Consider the following 18,172-nt stretch of genomic DNA (forward strand, 5'->3'; position numbering starts at 1 on the left):
AATTAGTAAGAAATAACATGTTTTCTGACTATCAATAAACACAAGTTAGGAACTCAAATTCCACTGTATTTATTTGTTTGACTCTTTCATAGAGCTGGCGCTTAGCCTTTAAGAAAAATTAAGCTGTAACAAGAGCAAAGAGTAGACGCAGTAAGTGTTTACATGTTACTAAATGTATTTAATTGATGAGAATTCTGTGAAAGCTTTGGGCTGACACTGATGAAGGACACCGTTTAAAAAGACAATAAAGCTAGGTTTTTACATTATTCCTCACCATTTGGTACCTCTCAAGTCTTTTTTGCATGCTCAGAAACCAGTCAAAAGTGTTTATGAAGCCCCGGTGTCAGTAAATTGCTAAAGTAACAATGTGTCTGAGTCTGGCATGCTAGACTTTCTCTCTCTATCTATCTGCTCATGACAGTGAAAAAGCATCTGAAGGTTTTTAGACAACGGAGAGAAATCCAAATGTTGAAAAGCACGGATTGAGATGAGGTTATTGCTCTATTCCTGCTCCATAGGTGGGTAAAATTGACTTATTTTTGCTTAAGGTGGAAATGTTTTCAAATTTGGGAGACGGCTAAATGCATTACAGTTCCAAATGAGTTTCTGTGGTAATTCAAACAGGGAATAAAAACGTACAGACAAGTTTAACTTCATCCTCATACATCCATGTGCAAAGATTCAGCAGGACTGTGCCACCATGGGACAAGAGCTGGCTTAGTGATTGCACAGATTATAGTGTAGAAATGTAATAAATAACTGGCCTGCTCCTTTAGTCTAAAAAATACATTTCTGAGACTCTATTCCACAAACTGGGATCAAAGGGAGGAGGTAAATTGGAAAGATATATTAGTGGCCAGTGGAAATCCAGTCAGAATCTATGTGATTACAGAGTGCTTCAGACAGGTACAGGGTGATAGATATAACTGGCAGTGATTACAAAAGCGTATGATAACGTAAACCCTGATAACTCTAAGCCTAAGATCATGTAGCCAGCTTGAACTCCAACCTGGAGGCCAGCCACACTCTTAATGTTTTCCTACTTAATTATCATGCTGAATCAGGTGTGCTTGAGCAGGGAAGAGGCTCAGCTCTCTCAGTAAATTGGAACCGAAAAGTGCAATAACCTTGTCTTACAGTAACAAGGTCTTGAATCGATAGCCTAAGACCACCATCACTGAAGCCATTACTGCTGCAATTTTTGCACACACTGTACATTTTAATTCAGAGCTGTAAAATCAGATGGTTATGATTCTACTGCACCAGGTTTGGAATATAGCTGTAAATTACAGTAATGATTACTGTTATAAATGTACTGTTTAAAACACTGCAGTGGACAAACTGGTGGTGATAGATTTTTATTGGAAAATCAAACTTAATCACACACACACATAAATATAACCAATGTTATTATTACATTATAACTTGGAATAATTATAATGAATAAACAAAGCTTTACAACTATTTGGTGTGTGATATTACATAGTTATTATATATATATATATATATATATATATATATATATATATATATATATATATATATATATATATATATATATATATATATATATATAAATGGTAATTTAGTAAAGGTTTTTTAGATGTAAATTTCAGAACTGTAATTTATGAAGTTTATTTCACGTTGTCATGAAGTCAAACTCCTACAGTTCCAGTATTTTGCATGTGTTATGGTATGTGTGTGTGTGTTTGTGTGTGTGTGTGTGGTCTGTTCTGCTTGATGAAGTGGATGATGTGGGAGTGTGTTTCTGTACCCTCACTGCTCAGTGATCTCAGCGAGAGGTCAGTGGACAGCTATGTCTCTGTTAGCCAAGTGACCGAGGAGACAGATTTTCCCTTAACACAAGGGACACCTCAGTGTGTGTGTGTGTGTGTGTGTGTGTGTGTGTTTACCTGTATGTATGTATTACAGTGGTTTATAGGGACTTAAAACTAACCAAATTCTGATGAAACATAAAAAACACAGTTATATAGTCTCTGTGTTTGTAAATATGCTTTCAGCCTTTTATATGAACCACGTGTCCCCAGGATAACAGACACAGGCAGGCATTATGAGGACATGTGGCTGAAATTTTCACAAATGTGCATTTTTATTTGAAAACATTCAAATGGGAACAAAGCAGATGCTTTGGTTGCTGAAGTTAAGCTGTACACAAACATACATAAGCAAATGTCAACAACTCATAAAGACAGGAAACGTGCATGTATCTGTGAAGTATCTGGTATGGATAAAAAGGTCACTTTCAGGTCATTGCTTAGTTGTGGTTAGCTAGGTACAGTTTATGGTTTCTTTAAAGCCTGGGTTCGCTGTGGGGGTCATGAGCCCAGTCAAAACAAAATTACTAAATCATTCTAAACTCCACAGGAAAGCCTGATAACTCCTGAGCAGGTGAACCCCAAGTGTCAATGGCAAGTGTCAGGTAAAGTATAAAATAGTCCCCCAACACCGGGCCATGAAACAGTAGAAGTGTGTTCACTGAAATGATGTATATCGTCCTGCATCCAAAACCTTACTCTGTGCTAGGCTAAAAATGGCATTATTGTCTCCAGTGCTTTGTGTTCCAACGGTTTACAGCACTGTGTCTGTAATTCCTCAAGTACACACAGTTTGCATGGATTCAATGAAACTGCCACCAGTGGCTGAATCTCACCTAAGCTGGTTACAGTAAATGACTTTTAGACAGATTAATCCCCAACTTAGGGGACAGGACTGTGTTGGTTGTAGTCTGCAGACTCTGATGCAGTCACAGTTGACAGTTGGAGGGAAAGTTATGTAGTGTGCGAGGGGCTCCCACAGTTGCAGTATATCAAATGTGTTTGATTTTATTTCGACCTGACATTGAATATAATTGTGTAATATAAATTCTTCACCAACTCAAGTCTGAATGAGTCCCACCAACAGCCAATGAAAACAGAGCACAGGAAGTAAACATTTTCCCTCCAACTGACAACTGTACACTGAAAGATGGATTAAACCCTCAATCCATGGAAATCTACAAGACATTACATAGTCCCCAAATAACCAGCATTATCTGTAAGGGAAACAACACAGTGGGCCACAGCACCCGCTGTTACAGCATTTATTGCAACTTTAATTTAATTTTTGTTCTTTAAATGACACAGCACTCTGAAGCAAACTAGTGCTAATGCTAATGTTTCTGGACCACTTAAGGTGGAACGAGTTGTTCCACCTTAACACTCTGCAGTGTGTAGAGACTGTGCTGTGCTGAAGTTTTCCCATCCATAAACCAAAATCATTTTCATTTATGAATTTTTTTAAAGGATCTGCACAAACACCAGCCCAAACAATCGCCCAGCGTTTTTGTCATCCATACGAAAAAAGGGCAAAAAAACTGTTGTGTGGCGTGAGAAACACAGTCTGTTTATAATCTACTGACAAAAGTCGTGCAGTGTATCCAAGGTTTTACTGATCATATTCATAACATACAAATGCTACAAATATCTGGGCTGCTTATTTTAGTTGTTTACGTTCTTATTTTTGGAGAACTGACTGAACGCGTCTAGTGAATGTCATGGTTAAGCTTGTTTCGTACTTGACACACAAGAAGAATTCATCCAGCTTGTGTCTAAGAACTCATGCAAAAGCTTTTACAGTGAGCCCTCTTTCTCTCACACTTGCAGGCACTCGTTTTTTCATTCTGACTCGCAGTGCAGGTATTTCCATTTAGCTGATGGTCACCCCTGTAGGGATAAATAAATGTGCTCTACCATGAATAGTGGAGAGGGAGCCGTGTGGTTTGTGGGATTAGGCAACAGAACATTTCTTTTAAGTTACACTGTTCCATTTTTACTCCTGTAGTGACTCTATTTATGTCTGAAATGATTAATTGGCTTTCTTTGCATATCTATTTTTCCCTTATTCTTTTTAGTGCTACCCACAGGATGCTGTTATGTTTAGAACAGGATTACCTGCGACTCCTGGGTCTTGCAGCTACTGCTGGTGCTGGTGGTGAAGAAAAGGCAAGGAAATATAAGTATTTTCTACTCTTTCTTGTGACCAGTGGCATTATGCACTTGTTCCGTTTAAAGCTGCATGCAGGAAAAAGATGGATGTGATGAAAAGTATCAAGATGTGTAAGACATTTAAACAAGACTATTTCTCTCCCCTTGTCTGGCCTCGTGTGGTTGAAGCCTTGTGATCTGTAAATAAGAGGATAGTGAAGCTGTAGTGGACCCTAGAGGATGGTATCTTGTATAAGGTCACTCCTCTATTGTCTCTTTTGCTTGAGGGTTAGTCTGGTAAACTGAAGACTGAGGGTGAACAGATAGAAAAGCAACATGCTCATGGTGATCCTTGGAGAAATTCACATTCTGGCAGACATCTGCAGTAAATAAGAGAGACTACTCATTGGTCACCTTGGATCCCTGACCCTGTCAGTGGATGTAACCTCATCAAGGCCAATAAACCCTGTCACACTCTAATAAACTCTGTACAGGTCTTCATTTTTACCAAGGTGATACCACAGCTGGAATACTACACAATGCCAGTGGGTTAACACAGCTATTCGTCCAAGCTCTCGCCTGTCGGAAAACATATTAGAAAAAGATGCCATCAAAATATAACAATACTGAATTCCTGTGGATAATAGTCTTAATCTCAAAGAGCAACTTTGCTTGCAGCTATGGAGCCGAAGTCCTTTAGAATTCAATTAGACAAAATCAGACATCCTTCAAGGAAGAGGGTCAAGGATAGATGCTGTATGTCCAAAGGGTTTTTTATAGACAGAAATTCAACTGCACAAACACAAAGCTTGTAAACTATCTATAGAAAAACGTGAAATGAAATGGGGGGTTCTGGAGCAGCTGGGCATGACCCTGCAATTATCAAGCACAATACCCAACATGTATTACATGCACAAACCCCAGCCCCCGCACAGGACAAAGGAGATTGTTTGGATATAACTTACCATATGACTTCAGGAGGTGGGTAAAAAAAAAAGCTGAACATTTTTATGATGAATGATCTCAGCCAGGGGCATAGCACCAAATTCTGGGCCCTATGCAGAATCAGTGCCCATGGGCCCCGCTCAACCACGACCCTCCGTTGGTGGCATCACCCTCTGTGACAGTCTGAAACTGATTGCCATGTTTTTCGCAAGTTATCTTTGTTACTAATTTGACAGCCTATCCTTATGAACCTATGACATTGAGCCTAATAAGTTAGGCTAGGACACAATTCAATCCATCAATCAACCAACATATTTACCCAAAATGTTAAATTTACAATAGTTAGCAATATTTATCGTGATCTTCAAATTATTTTAGTATTTAAAGGAAAATAAAATTCCAGACTCCTCAAGGGCCCTCCTCCCACTTGGGCCCCTGTAACTCAGTCACACTTTTTACTCCACCACAATGCCCCTGATAGCAGCAGCTGCAGGATCATTTTGTGGCATTTGTTTTCTTGTCAAAACCTTTAACAACGTTTAATAAGATCTTGTGTAGAATGCCATTCTCTGGTTTGGGCTGCCCACAGAGGTCTGTCTGCATTTTGTGACTTTTTCTTGAAGGTACTATTGCGCATGTTAAACTCCCCATGTGAATTCATACACTTTTGAATAAAACATCCCTAGGATACCTACAGAAAGTAAAATATATAGTTTGCCCCCTCCTTACTTGTGACTTACTTGTGAATTTCTGACGTCTACACAGTATGAAAAATCAGCATTGACCCTGTCCCAACCATAACCCTATGTCACACTTGGTCCATGTTTCTTCTTTGATTTTGTCTTGGTCTTGTGTCTGGTTCGTTTCCTGATGTCTGCTCCTTGTCTGTTTACACACCCAAGTGAGTTGTCTGTTTGTTTTTGTTTGCCATTTCTTTGTTTGTGTTTCTCATGTCCAATGTCACATGTTCCTTTGATTACTTTCCATTTGTTCTGAGTAACTTTATTAGGGATGTCCTGATCTGATCTCAAAGATGGGTATCAAAACCAATCACAGCTTGATTTTACTGATCTGTATCTGCTTTATTGAGCTCCATCTCAAGTCCGATACTCTGTTTGCAAGCACACGCTCCCTCCTCTTCCTCCTCGAGCTGGTCGTGACCAATGTGAATATTCCCTCCAGCACTGGTGTTTCTAAAATGCAGCACACTTTGTATATGTTGTTGTGATCTGACTCTGCTGGCCACCACAGTAAGGCTTCATGTCTCTACTTCCTGTACTCCTCATTTCAATTTAAAAGCCCTCCGCAGAATTTTAATAAAAGTCTGAAGCGGAAGCAATAACTCTACTTGTCACGCCCTCGTCCTGTCATGTCTGTTTTCCCCGCCATGTACTCTCTCAGCACATGGCTCTGTTTGTTGTTGTCCATTTCTCCACCTATGCCCCGCCTTTGTTCCGCCTCCTTGTCCGCCGTCCTCGTTATCTGTTTCAGGTGTGTCTCGTCTGTTCATGTATTTAAGTTCCCTTATGTCACTTCCTTGTATCAGTCATTCGTTTCGTTGAGTTTCCTAGTCATGTCGTTTCGTTTCTTTCCTCTAGTCATGTTCCTCTTCCATTGTTGCCGTGTCATGTTTCCCAGTCTGGTCTGTCTGTCTCAGTCGTTTCCTGTGTCATGTTAGTAAGTCTGTCTGTTGTGTTTTCTCTAGCCCTCTGTGTTAAGTTTCATATTTAGCTCTGTGTTTAGGTTTAGCTCCAGCTCTCTGTGTTTACTTAGCTTTCTAGGTCTTTGTGAAGTATCTCTGTCTAGGTCTCTGTTAAGTATCTCTGTCAAGGTCTTTAGTCTGTCTGTCTTTCCTGTTTGCTTTAGTTCTTCATTTTAGGCTTAGTCTGTCTAGCTCTTTGTATTTTAGTTTAGTCTGCTTACCTCCCTTTGTCTGTCTCTGTTAGCTCCCTGTGTGTTATTTTTCTGTTATAGTTTCCTGGTTTTGTTAATAAAGTATCTGTGTTTTAGCAAGTGCGTCCGCCTCCGTCAGTCCGCCCAGTGTATCGTGACACTACTGGACTAAACTGTGTTTTTTATTTGATGTGACTGTGAATATTAAGCTACTCTAGCACTTCAAAGTGGAATTGGGATCATATCACTAATTTTGAAATGTTGTATTTTTACTACTGCAATGCTGTACTAGGTGGAATCTTTATGAGCTGTTTGTACATCTTTTGTTTACATTGTTATAAAAAAAACTAATTAAGCAGCAGCTTGGGTGCAGGCAATTTCTTTCTTAATGCGATATATTCAGTGTCAAACAGATACACAGGGTTATATTTAATTATGATGTACTTGTGTGCACTGTTTAGCAGCATTATTATTCAACAAAATATAAGTATCGGATTGGGACTCAGTATCGGCTGATACTCAAAATTTTAAAACTCGGATTGGACTCTGTGAAAATATTTGATTGATACATCACTAATCTTTATCAGTCTTTTTTCTGATAAAAGCTTTATGTATGGGTGCATTCTTGAATGTTTAAGCCTTTATATCTAAAACATGTATTAGTTATTGATGAAGTACAGGAACATGTAGTTACAAATCTTTTGGTAAACCTAAAATCACATGCAACAAAAGAGGCACAATAGTCACCCCAGTCACCTGGGTCTTTTGAAATTATCCTAATCTTCCAGCCCCTTGTGTGAATCTATGTGTCTATGTGGTCCAACATTTTTGTGGACATCATTTTAGCCAACAAGAGATCTGGCTGGGAAGCTAGTTCTGAGTATGTGTATGTGTGTTTGGCAGGTCCCCTGGTCCCCACAACACCCCACCCCCCTCTCTCTTTGTGCGACTGATTTGATAGGGGCCTCTGGGGCATGTTCAAAAAGCTGGCTTCAGTTCAGTGGCTGGGAGCCATTCTCTAAGTATACACCTCTAGAGAACAAGTCTCCAATCAGCTCAACTCCCATCCATATGTCCAAGAAAAAGAGATTTAATACATCAGTCATATACAGCCCTTAGTGTGTTCAGCTACTTCATAGATCACAGATGAGCACAGTTTGTAGAAATCTCCATAGAAAAGTTTGCAATGGAATGAGACAATCTGGACAGACTCTGGCTTTTGAACTTTACCCTGGTAACAGTCTGAATGGTACTTTACTTCTTTGATCTACAGAACAGAATGTCCAATCATTTCATTAGTATTCAGTAAGCTTTACCAATCAGAAACACATTTTCACCACTGTGCCTCGGCTAATGTTTGGTGAGCTCCAATACATAGAAACTAAAGGATTCTCTTTTGTTGTTGTTGTTGTTGTTGTTGTTTTTGCTTAATGCAGAGGTGTCTGGGGGCTTGAAGGTCACAGACTCCCTGAATTTTTGATGAGATTATGATCTTTAAGAGGTAAAATAACTATAATTCTTGCATGTGCTTGTGGCTTGCATTTTCAGTCATATTGGTTAGGGCTTGGTACAGGGGAATTCATAGCCCAGTATGTGCATGTGTGTTTATGCATTTGTGTGTGCATGTGTGTGTGTGTGTGTGTGTGTGTCAGGGGTGTAATTGTGCCTTTCTGTGCACTCCACTTCAAGGGAGGTGCTGAAATGGGATGGTGTGTGTGGGTGTGTGTGTTGTCCATTATATCTCCCTTAGGGGTCATTCTTGCTGGTCATAAAGGCAAAGCTAATCTTCGTAGGGACACAGAAAGAAAGGAATAGCGGAGGGATCAAAACCTGTCTGATCTTCAGGAGATGGCTTCCTCACACAAACACACACACACACCCTCAATCTCATACTATATTGTCTGTTATTATTTTTCTGACTAACAAGACATAGACATATTTCTCTTTATCGTGGGCTTTTTGGTGTTTTGATTGGTTTCCAATTCATGTGAAACTGTCAAAGCAGAACAAAGTGAGTTCTGTGTATTTTATTTATTTATTTATTTATTTATTTATTTATTGTAAAATTTCTGCATTGTTTAGTTGTTGAGATGTAAAAAAACAGAAATGTGGGTATAATTACGGAACAGTAGTGCTGATAAAAAAAATAGCACTTATGATAATGTTGGATCTAGCATTCCTAAAGGCAAGGGTAAGATTAAAAAAAAAAAAAGCAAAATGTCCATGTTGCTTTTCTACAGCACAGAAGAGTTAATGCAGTAGACGCTAGGTGGATGTGACTGGCTGCGTTTGCTAAAGATAATGCAAATACCAAGGACACACGAGCGAGTTTTTTACTGTAACACCGGCTTCGGTTGGAGGAAACATATGGTCTCTTCTCTATAAGCCCCCAGCTCGCCCACCAGGATGGTCCTGAGGCGTTAACCTCCTTCAGCAGAGAGCTCTAGCCTCACTGCCCCTCAGCCCTACAGCCCTTGGAGCTCTACCCATCTGCGGCTTTCTGTTCCTGGGCATGATGTTTACAGAAGCCCCCCCGGCTCCACCAGGTGGCGCTCAGTATGTTCCACGTCTACAGCCCCCCAGTGAGGGCAAAGGGAATATAGGCCGAGGTACTCTACAATTGGCCTCTCTCTCTCTCTCTCTCTCTCTCTCTCTCTCTCTCTCTCTCTCTCTCTCTCTCTCTCTCACACACACACACACACACACACACACATAAGTATCTGTTATCTAACATAATTAATCTGGATGTTTAGTGTTCTCCTCCAAGCGTGTTAAGTTCTCTGGCATTGTGTTAGCAGCAGTTAAAAAAGAAGCTATAATTGAGTTCCCATGTCCTGGTGGTGACTGGGGGAGTTTCATCCAACTGGTGGAGTTGAGAAACTGCATTCTACATCATGGTTAAATAATAAAACCAAGGCTTAGGGAAGCATGGACAATGAGCTTGTTCTAAAACCACTTAAGCAAAAATTGTTTAAAGAAGGTTTTTTCCAAATGTGGGGGATGAAAAAAAGGAAAAAGAAAATATTTTGAGGAACACGCCTCCTATGCTTTCAGACATCATTCTCCTTCCTCCATCAGAATTATCACTCTCGTTCAGTTGCATCAAAAGCCTGTCCCTCTCTCTCTCTCTCTCTCTCTCTCTCTCTCTTTCTCTATCATTTTGTCCTTTCTGTCTTCTCTCTCATTCTCTCTCTCTCTTTCTCATTCTCTTTCTCTCTCTCATTCTTTCTCTCTCATTCTCTCTCTCACTCTCTCTCTTTCTCATTTTGTCCTTTCTGTCTTCTCTCTCATTCTCTCTCTCTCTCTTTCTCTCTCTTTCTCACTCTCTCTCTCTCTCTCTCTCTCTCTCTCTCTCTCTCTCTCTCTCTCTCTCTCTTCCACTTCTATAAATGTATCTGTGTGGGGGTGTTGATTAGAAGGTAAAAATACAGCGTGTAGGATTTTATGCTAATTAGCCTTTAAACCTGGCTCCCGTCAGTGAGAGTTGGTAATTAGCGCGTTCGGAGGGAAGTGGGGAATGGGGAGATTGGGCTGAGGAGTGGAATCAGCAGTGTGAAAAAAAAAGAATATAAAAAAACGGAGACGCTTCTCATCGACTCCCACCTACACCTGCTCAACAGAGAGAGACAGACGAGAGAGAGAGAAGAGATAGAGACAGAAGAGTGGGAAATAAAAGAAATAAAGAGGGATGAGGGAGAGACATGGAGAGAGAGACGAATATAAAGGAAAAGGAGACAGAAGTGAGTACGTGGTGGAGATTGAGAGATGCAGAGAGGTACAGTATATGGGAAGATTGAGAAAAGAAAAATGAGAAAAGAAAGAGTAAGGATAGAGAAATAAAGAAACAGAAATAATATGAAAGTGCCAGGAAAGGATATCAAAAAGATAGAAAGTGAGAAGAGAAAGGAACGATAAATGAAGGAAGGAAGAAATGAGAAAATAAAGAGGGAGGGAGAGAGGGATTCTTTCTTTCATTTCTTAGTCTTGTACATTTTTTTCTGTGCTCTGTGGGAGGGCTGTCTGTTCCTTTAGCTTTTCTTCCTCGCTGCTCCTGCACTGTGTTTCCCTCGTGTTTTATCAGGAGATAAAGGCGGAGAGAAAGGAGGTGTTTCTAGAAGAAGGAGACTGTGCTGGGTGTACTTTCTTCAGTCCACACACCACCAAATGCAGGGAAGTGTGTTCTCCATTGAGCATTCACAGTTTCAGTCAAATACCATTACCGCTAAAACACTGCTAGAGCTACAGTTCAAATACCACTACAGCTAAAGCAAATATACCATTACAGATCAAATAGCACTACTGCTGCAATACAAACACCATCACAGAACAAATACCATTACTGCTACCGTACAAATACCATTACGGATCAAATACCACTCTAGCAAATATACCATTACAGAACGAATACCACTACAGCTACAGTACAAGTACCACTACAGCTACAGTACAAATACTATTACTGCTACAGTACAAATACCACTACAGCTACAGTACAAATACTATTACTGCTACAGTACAAATACCAATACAGCTACAGTACAAATACTATTACTGCTACAGTACAAGTACCACTACAGCTACAGTACAAATACTATTACTGCTACAGTACAAATACCACTACAGCTACAGTACAAATACTATTACTGCTACAGTACAAGTACCACTACAGCTACAGTACAAATACTATTACTGCTACAGTACAAATACCAATACAGCTACAGTACAAATACTATTACTGCTACAGTACAAGTACCACTACAGCTACAGTACAAATACTATTACTGCTACAGTACAAATACCACTACAGCTACAGTACAAATACTATTACTGCTACAGTACAAATACCAATACAGCTACAGTACAAATACTATTACTGCTACAGTACAAGTACCACTACAGCTACAGTACAAATACTATTACTGCTACAGTACAAATACCACTACAGCTACAGTACAAATACTATTACTGCTACAGTACAAGTACCACTACAGCTACAGTACAAATACTATTACTGCTACAGTACAAGTACCACTACAGCTACAGTACAAATACTATTACTGCTACAGTACAAATACCAATACAGCTACAGTACAAATACTATTACTGCTACAGTACAAGTACCACTACAGCTACAGTACAAATACTATTACTGCTACAGTACAAATACCACTACAGCTACAGTACAAATACTATTACTGCTACAGTACAAATACCAATACAGCTACAGTACAAATACTATTACTGCTACAGTACAAGTACCACTACAGCTACAGTACAAAAACCATTACAAATCAAATACCACTATAGCAATTATACCATTACAGATCAAATACCAGTACAGAACACATACCACTTCAGAAAAAAACATCACTACAGCTACAGTTCAGATATGACTATTGCTACAGTACAAATACCACAACTGCTACAGTACAAATACCACTACACAACAAACACCACCACTGCTACATTACAAATACCACTACAAGTTAAATATCACTACTGCTACATTACAAATACCATTACAGAGCAAATATCAGTCAGCTAGAACAAGTATGTCATTACAGATTCAATACTACAACATCTCAATTATCATTACAGATCAAATAGCATTATGGCTTAAATAGTAGTGGTAGTTTCGCAGTCACACAGCTCCAGGGACCTGGAGGTTGTGGGTTCAAGTCCCACTCCAGGTGACTGTCTGTGAGGAGTTTGGTGTGTTCTCCCTGTGTCTGTGTGGGTTCCTCTGGGTGCTCCGGTTTCCTCACATGGTCCAAAAAAAAACAAACTGTGGTAGGTGGATTGGCGACTCAAAAGTGTGTGAGTGTATGTTGCCCTGTGAAGGCATGGTGTTCCCTTGCACCCTTGCGCCCAATGATTCCAGATAGCCTTCAGACCCACCGCAACCCTGAACTGGATAAGCAGTTACAGACAATGAGTGAAAAGAATGAATAACTTTAAAGACCAAAAACCACTATATTTCAAATACATTTACTGCATGACATAGCATTACAGTTCAAATAAAATTACACTTATTCTTTAGTTGATTTTCCATTAAATTCTCAGTTCAAATAAAGTTACAATTACACTTAGACTTCAAATAACACTCTCATGAATTTTGACAGCCCTAGATTTCATATTGTCTTGAGATTAAGATTCCAGAATGGCCACACTCTGCTGAATGACTGAGCCGCCCTTGGCTTAGATTATACCCCATGTCTTCATGTCCAGTCTCTCTTTCCTGGGCTTTCTACTCTCTTCTATTCTCCACCCCCTCCTCCTGTAGTGGTGTATGTCTTGGAGAGTTGTAGCTGTGGAGCCTCAGAGGTTTGAGGTGACTATAGAGACTGTCTGAGGCTCCTCAGTAATTTCGTCCTTCTTTTTAGCTCTGTTTTTTCTCTCAGTTCTCTCTGCTCCACGGGGCCCCTGAGGGCCTGGACGCTCCGTATTTCAGTGAGAAGGATCGGCTCCCTGTAGGCCTTCAGTGACGGGTGCAAATTAAAGTGGGAGTGACTCCGGCACTGACAGAGCCACGGAGAGTTGGAGACAGAAAGAGAGGGAGGGGGTTAGTCTCAGTAAATAGGTTTATTTGCAGGCTCCAGTTAAGATGGTCTAAACATGGCTTTATATATCAAGAGTATTTGCTCTTTTTCTATTTAAATATGTGTATGTAGTTACAAATATTCAATAAATTATTCAAATATTCAAAAGATAGTTCACTGAAAGATCATGAAAATGTACTGTTCACACAACAGTAAGAACCTTCTTCGATTATTTCAGATCATAGTATATCCTTGTCTACTTACAATCCCAGGTATAGTATGCCCTGAATATTTAGAATGTCCACTTTCTGCTAGAGGTGTCAGATGATTAATAAATAAATAATTAACACTATTGCATAACTTTAATTCATCATAATTTTACACAAAAATATAGGAATTCCCAATTAATATATATGCATTTAGTGTCAGATATAAAAGTAGACAAAATGACTTCATCAGAATGAATTTATTAACAAACTGAGTCATTAACTTTAATAGTTTTCAGGACAGTTCTTTAGAAGGAATAGTGGAAACAAGCTAATACTGTTTACTCTTACATACAGTTACACAGCATTAAGAAATACTTAATAAACCAAATGACTGCCAGTCAGTTATCCAGTGATTCTTGCTCCCCGCTGTTGTAGCTTTGACACAAAGGATGGCACGTTCCACATAGGGGAGGGGTCTGATGGATTAAACAGAGAATTTCTGGCTTCACTTAGGCTTTGTGGATGGTACACAGGGTCACACTATGCTTTAAATTTGTCACTCCTACCTTCCACATAATGTTTATGCTTCTTTCAGACATTATTCATATAAAAGTACAACATCCTTGTTCTTACCACCACTCTAGCTTAAGGATATCCTCTAAGCCCTGGTCCATAAAATTCTGTATAAATTAGAGTTTGACTAGTTTGGTGTACATATAAACATGGTGCTGTGGGTAATGTGTGCTGTGTGTGTTTTTTAATACAGTGTCAAGTTAGTGAAAGTATAAGTAAGGTGTTTTTAAAAGTGGCCAGTCTGTAGACTTTCAATAGGTGTTTGTTATGAAGTGGATAGTTAGAATTTAAACTTTTACAATGGCTTTGCAGTGACTCCTTGTCCTTACAGCAACTCTCTCTGTGTTTATTTTTACTCTTTTATACGTGTAACCCACTCGAGTAAGATTCCTCAGGATGCTTCCCTACCTGAACACCCTCGGTGACAGTTGTCAACATGCTGAGGTGCTGTATCTCATCTTCCTCGCAGATTTATCTCAGCAGAAGCCTGCTGCTCGCTGCAGTTTTTCAGCTACCTCCCAAATGGAGTCAGGGTGTGTGACGGCACCTTTTTCTCTTTCTACAGAAATCCGCCGCTGAAGATGCCAAAGGATTCATTTCAGAATCACTGGAAGAGCCTGTAAAGCCCCTTTAAACCTGCCAAATGAATCTGTCTGCACATCTTTACTGCCATTTATAGCAGTTGCAAATGTCTTGGGAGTGGCCCTATCAATAGCTGGGATGTTTGTTATCTTGTCTTCACTTCTTCCACCCGCCAGTCTCACAGTGACGACTTTGTACTGCAACCCCACCATATTTCCCACCTTTTTTCTAGTCAGTTTGACAGGATTTCACGTTGTTTTGTCACTGGGTGCCGTTATAAAACAAGACTAGTTTTTATAAAGGGATTATAAATGGTTTAAGTGTGTTTATTAATGCTCTTATATATGTAGAAAGCTTAAAGCAAATCCTTAACAAGCAGTGTAAACCCTAAATAAAATGTTTATAATAGTGTCGATTATGTTAAAACCCCTACTTTAGTGGTCACTTCATTACTGTCTTACAATGTCACTGAGTCTTTATTATTGCCGATGATTTTCAGCTATGAATGTAGTGGGCTAAAACCTGTTAATTGTTCAAGAGACATTTATTGGTAAACTCAAAACCCAATATTGACTCATTTCATCTCAGTAGTTGAACTTTAGAGACTTGAGATTCAGGGTGTACACATTTCAGTGGTTCAGGTTCTCTTCTGGACTCACACTCTGGGGGCTTGAGGCTAGATTTAAACTAGCATTCTAGTGACTTGAGACAGCTCAGAGGTCAGCATCTTCTAAATCCGGTCCAGAAGGGTAGTCACACCAAAAATGAGCACAACCTTCCCTGGAGAGGAAAATAAAAAATTGAATGGGGAAGAATATGGAAATACAAAGAATTTTAGCCAAGTTTTAATTTAAACCCACAAACCTCTGTGATAACGTCTTTTTGAAATAAATATAATCAGTAAGTAAAGGAGGAACCTCCAAATAGTTCATTACAATTGCCATTTGACATGCCATAGATTTAATATGTGGCTCAGACTCTCATTCAAGACATTTGAGATACAATATTCTCTATAGAGAAGGTAGAAAATCAACTCCAAGTCACTCAAAACTTGATTTAAAATCACTTCCCAGAGACTTGACTTGTCAAGGTTTTTCACTTGTGCGCTGAGGGAATTTTTCTTGAGTGTTGCCCTTGGCTTACTAATAGGAGGCTTGGACATGTGACAACTTTCTGTTGTGAAATGCACAATATAAATAAAGTTTAATTGGTAGTCTTGGATGCATACTACTAAGAATCGACATTCAACTCTGACCCAAGTCCCAGATTCAGAATAAAGTCAGACTCACAGCAACTCATCACTCAACTTGGACCTGTTGCCTTTAACTCACAAGTCAACTCAGAGCCCAAGGGCTGGTTTCTCAGACAGGGGTTAAGTCTTGGACTATATCATCCCTTCAATGGATAATTACAATCCAAAAGGCTGAGCAGTCCAGGACTAGGCTTAACCCCTGTCTGGGAAACCATCTGTATTTGTTTAAGATATGTCTGACTTTGACTTACTTACTTTGACTCAACCCAGACACTTAACACAGCAACTCAAGGCCAAGTCAGAAACCTAAAACTCAACACAGACACGACTCGACATTCCCATCTCATAGACACGAGACTCAGCCCAGACTTTCATTCCACACACTTAAGACTTGTCCTGCTTTTGCCTCTTAAAGACTTAAGGCTCAACATCTCTGACCAAAGCTGACCTTTGCTGGCTGTGGTGAAGTTTAGGGTTGAGTAAGGTACACACACAAGCAGGAATACACATTAGTGTGTGTGTGTGTGTGTGCATTTGCGTCATTCGAGGTCCATGTGTCTCGCATTGTGTTTGTGTAACAGGTGTGTGTGTGTGTGTGTGTTGCTGATGCTGTTGTTTTTGGTCATTATTTGGGGAAGAGCTGCTGTCTGTCTCACACAAGCGTGTGATCATTTGATTTAATTACTGCAGAGAACAGAAAAGCCTGCTGTAATTAGTTGATTTGGGGAATTGCTCTAATCCATGCAGGTGCTGTCTGCTTCTGGTGCACAGACACACACACACACACAAACACACACACTTAAATACAGGGAAAAAACAAGCATGCCTAAACACATTCAGCCTCAAACAATTACATTAACATCGGCCTGTCACTCTTCTTTTTAACATCATATAGAGCACACAGGGAAAAATTTACAAACCTATTTCCACAAAATGCAGACAATGGTAAAAATGTAAATAACCACAACACTGTTACGATTTGAATCTATTCCAGTTAGAATCTATTCAACTGAAAACAGTTCAAAGAAAAAGGAAATCTTCTGACCGGCTGATTTCTGTTATTTATTATACAATTTCCCACACTGTGAGGGCTGGCGCCCCCTCCAGGGTGTGTTCCCACGTTGTACCCAGTGATTCCGGGTAGGCTCAGGACCCACCATGACATGACCCTGAAGTTGATAAGCGCTTACAGACAATGAATCTACCTACCTACATTCATAGCACACACACACACACTCACACCTACGGACACTTTGGAGTCGCCAAAATGTGTTTTTGGACTATGGGAGGAAACCAGAGCACCCGGAGGAAACCCACGCAGACACGGGGAGAATGCACCAACTCCTCACAGACAGTCACCCAGAGCGGGAATCGAACCCACAACCTCCAGGTCCCTGGAGCTGTGTGACTGCGACACTACCTGCTGCACCACCATGCCACCTGCATTTTACATATTGGTATTCCCATTCTATCAAGCACTGTTTACAGAACCAGTACACTCTGGATAATTTTGGGTCTCAAAGCAACTGTGGGACTCACAGTTAGAACTAAGCCACACTGCTGTGCTTTATACACTTTTACCAGCACATACTTGAACACCTGTGTAGTGGACACAGTGCAATTGCAAATTAAGTGGCCAGCTATTGAATGCACAGAGTAAGAATTTCCAATATATAAAATTATGGTAGGTTTTTTAAATAAAGTGACCTGCAAGTGTAAGTAGAAGGTGGGTGTTTGTAATAATAATTAGAGCTGTGTTAATGTGTGCATGCTCAGTGATATGGGACATGACACTACGCATGAGTGGCGGCTTTATACGTGCTAAGGGTCCTTTCCATTATCAGTGTATCCTCCATACTCCTAAGAAAGGGAACACAATCTTGGAGTGGGGAGATGGGAGCGCTGATGGTTCCCTACTCCCTACCTAAGCTGTGTAGATCAGTCGCATTTTTTTTTGTTTGTTTGTTCAATACCACTACCTTATAATTAAAAATAGCATTTGCTGTCAAACCAGTTAATGCTAATCAAGTCATAATCGAGATGAAAATGTTGGGCTAGTTATGTGGCTGATTACAACAATGCTCTGAGCTGACAGAGTTAGATAAAACACTACTCTACAGATGCTCCTGACCTACTGAAGATTACTGAATACAGAATTATACAATCAAAAACGACTTCAAATATTATAGAGTAAGT

The sequence above is a fragment of the Hoplias malabaricus genome, chromosome 4 (genome assembly GCF_029633855.1).
Source record: "Hoplias malabaricus isolate fHopMal1 chromosome 4, fHopMal1.hap1, whole genome shotgun sequence".
In the NCBI taxonomy this organism is placed as follows: Eukaryota; Metazoa; Chordata; class Actinopteri; order Characiformes; family Erythrinidae; genus Hoplias; species Hoplias malabaricus.